Source organism: Eucalyptus grandis, unplaced genomic scaffold (genome assembly GCF_016545825.1).
Source record: "Eucalyptus grandis isolate ANBG69807.140 unplaced genomic scaffold, ASM1654582v1 tig00094587, whole genome shotgun sequence".
NCBI lineage: Eukaryota > Viridiplantae > Streptophyta > Magnoliopsida > Myrtales > Myrtaceae > Eucalyptus > Eucalyptus grandis.
The window spans coordinates 136,448-140,447 of record NW_024096455.1 but is presented as its reverse complement, the minus strand read 5'-3'; positions in this window follow the sequence as shown (position 1 = coordinate 140,447).

The following is a 4,000-nucleotide window of genomic DNA, read 5'->3' as shown; positions in this document are numbered from 1 at the left end:
CTTCTAGACCTGACATTTTGTTGAGTGTTTGCATCATGCTAGGTTTCAATCGAGATCCTAGAGAATCCCATCTCGGTGCTGCGAAACGTATTATTAAATATGTTGCTTCATCTTCAAGCATCGGTCTTTGGTATCCTAAGAAGGGAGACTTTAATCTTCAAGGATATTCGACGCGAGATCTGGCCGGTTGCGAGTTGATAGAAAAAGCACTTCGGGAACTTGCCGCTTGCTTGGAAACGGGACGGTGTCTTGGTTTTCAAGGAAACAAAGCACCGTGGCTCTTTCAACAACGAAGCGAGTATGTAGCCCTTGGAAGTTGCTGTTCACAAATTGCATGGATAAAACAACAGCTACAAGACTTTGGAATTGAAGACTCATGCACGAGAGATTAGATGTGACAACACCCGCGCAATCAATCTCACTAAAAATCCAATTCTTCACTCAAGAGCAAAGCATATAGAGATTCGCCATCACTTCATTAGAGATCATGTTCAAAATGGAGAAATCTCAATTCAATTTGTTGATTCAAAAAATCAACTAGCGGATATATTCACAAAGCCTTTGGAGAAAAATCAATTCGATTTCATCCGTTCCAGTCTCAACATTTTGAAGCTTGAGGAAGTTAAAGTCTAGAGACTTTCCAGACTCAACATTTTGAAGCTTGAGGAAGTTAAAGTCTAGAGACTCTCCAACCCTCGGACTCGGACATTCATGGCTATAGACTCGTAAGTTGTTATTATATTCAATCTCGAAAAGGTACGATCATTAGTTCGGTTAATTTATAATTTCCGTGAAAAACTGAATCTTGTCTTTTCAAAAGATTAACTTCTATTTGGCATTATTGATTTTAAAAGAGGCTTCGTTCATTTTCCTTTGTGCCAATTGGTTTTTCCTTTTTAAACGAGTTATATATATACGGTTTTCCTCGCTCAATCTTCAAAACCCTAAAAGCATTCTCCTCCCAATCTGTTTCTACTTCGTGTTTATCTTCGAGAAAGTTGTCATCTTTTCTTGGGAAAGCGAGTAAAGGAATCTTTCAACGACAAGAAAGGATGTCTTCCTCGAGAAAGTCTTCAAGAATCGCAAACAGGGGACCACGAGAGAATGAAGGAGGGACCTACCCATTTCGATCTCACGAAGAGGAAGATTTACCGAGTCGGCAACGAGCCCGATTCACTCTCCACCACGTCACTCTTCATCATCTACCCCACAAGATGTGAGTCATCAACCGGAGGAAGAAATAATCGAGGACGCGAGACCACTCGTAAGAGTCCAAAACCCTCTTTTATTTACAAGCTCTATCGTGCAATGAAGAGCATTGGGACTCCGCCTGAACTATATAGATGATTTCCTTAAAGATAAGAATTATGGGAATGAGTATCTATTTCTGCGACGAATGGAGGATTTGGGAATTGCTCCCAAAGGAAAGGCTGAGGAAGCACTTGCGAATATTCCAAGTGACCCTCGTGTATCGGGACTGAATCCGACTAACGGGAACGATGATGATAAAATGTTCAGAGAATTTCAACCTCTAATGGGAGTTGCTGCGAAGGTGAAGGGAAAAAGGAAGGACTTGTTTAAATCAAAGGAACAGGAGAATCTGTTTTGATTTGTTGAAACGAGGGGTGATAAATCCTAGGAGTGTTGATTTCGATTTCTTGGATGCCATTAATGTGAACTTAAGGGAGAAGTTAAATCTGCTTCAACTTGAGCAATTCCCCGCTCCGATACCACGACGGTTATGCGCAATTAACAGCATACTTCTATTCGAATCTTAGCTTTTGGATGCGAATAGAATATCATTTAGTGTTCGAGACCAAGTCTATGAGGTGGATGCGGACATGTTGGCGACATAATTGGAGTCGAAAGAGGACGATATAAACCAATCAAAGTTTCAATTGCTCGTACCACTCTGGAACTTGTCAAAGACAGGAGTACAGAAGGAAGAGTTACATATTCAAGAATGCATGCCATCAACATCTTGCTTCAAAAAATTGTGATCAATTGCATCAGGCCAAAGTCTACATCAAAAACTGACGTGTCTAATTCCGAGGCAAAATTGATGTATGCGATCAATTCGGGGAAAAAGTTCTCTCTCCCTCACACCATTCTCTTTCACATGTACGAGCAATGGTGAAGGACAAGGGCCAATTGCCTTATTCTCGGTCTTGTGACCAAGATCTTCGAACACTTGAACATTTAACCTCCACATACTCTTTGTGTTCGACGATGCGACAAAATGGTGGTGGGTTTGAAAATGCTGACTAAAATGCGTCTGAAAGAGCTTAGTAAGGCAATGGAGAAGTTCAAAGTGAAGACTCCAACATCTTCTGCATCAAAGAGAAAAGTGAAGGAGCCAATGGGTGCTCCATCCAAAAGAAAAGAGCTCTTATCTTGGAGGATGAAGATGAAGAGGAAGATTTCACTATCCCCGCATAGAAAAGAACCCGGGCGTTTTGTACCGAATCAACGGAACATCGGAAGAAAGGAAAAGAAGCGAAAGAAAAAGAACGAGAGAGAAGAAGAGGGACAAACAAAGAACGAGAGAAGCGAGAGGAGCAACAAGAGAAAGAAAAAGAAGATGAAGAGAAAGAAGCTGAAGCGAAGGAGAAGCAGAAAAAAGAAAAGTCTACGAGATGAAGCCGAGAGGAAGGGAATCAAGGCGCGAGAAGAGCATGACCATAACTCTTCCCCAATTGAGGTCTTAGAGACGGGGGAGATGGTGAGCAAGGAAGGACTACACCACATGCTGTCAACGGTGAAGGTGTGAGTCGCTCACCAGCAAATCCGGAAGATTTTCAGGCTTCTCACATGCTGAGGAAGGACATGATACGTCAACACCAAATCTGCTCGATTACGCCGAAGTTCCATCGTCCGCCTTCACTCCATCCGAAAGAGCAAATGCGAGCACACGAGACGGACAATACAGCAGATTTTCATCGTATCCTTGATGTTCTTCTCGGAAATGCGAGGTCAAATCTATGCTCTGGAATGTGAACTTCAAGTCATGAAGAATGCTGGACAAGCATCTTCTTTACCCGCGAGATCAAATGAAAGACCTCGCTCTTCAAATTCAAGCCAATGCCAAAGGAGAAGAGGTGGCTCATCTTCGGGAAGACTTGAAGAGGCTGGAAGGCATCGTCCAATCGATGGGAGACTTCCAGATTGTGCGCGTTCCCAAGAAGACTTGACTTTTTTCTCACCTTTTTAATGATGACAAAAAGGGGGAGAATTGCAATTTGAACTCTTTAAACTCTTTAAACTTTAAACTTTGACGTGTTTGAATATTTGAGTATGACTTGGGTGTGAACTTGAATTTGACTGACTTGTGTGGATTTTGATGTTTGATTTGTTTGCATTTATATCAAGTGTTGTTATATGGTCTTACTCATGAAAAACTAACCGATTTTCTGTGGATGCGAGTCCGGTTGATTTATTAATCTTTATGAGATAGCCATATTGCTTGAGTAATGTTTTGCGGGTCAAAGTTGTTCAAATCTACGAGGAAAGTTTTGTCACCATCAAAAAGGGGGAGATTGTTGGAGAAATCTTTCCGAGAATATTTTGAAGCCGACAAAACATTTCTATCGAGTCTAGTCCGGATAAGTATAGACCTTCTGTTTAGAGTCTGAAGACTTTCAGATCAGCAGACTCAAGACTCAAGACTTAAGACTCAAGACTATTCTTATTGACAGTTTTTTCTAATCCAGTGACGAAGGCAATCCAGAACCAAAGTATTTGGTTGAGGATTTGGTCTTATCCTCTGGAGAAGATCTCTTGGCTGGATAAATATAACGGATTCTTTTATTCGTAATCAAGATCGTTTGAAGATCCGATGGTCGACGAAATATTCTTGGAAGGTTCTATTCTTGGAAACCAAGATCCCGATTGTATGGGCGAACATGATTGATGGGCTATCGTCGGGTTCCTTTAATAGCTCGAATGATCTTCTTGATTGATTCCGTCCAACGGGTAGATTGGAGGAATTCCTTTGGTAAGT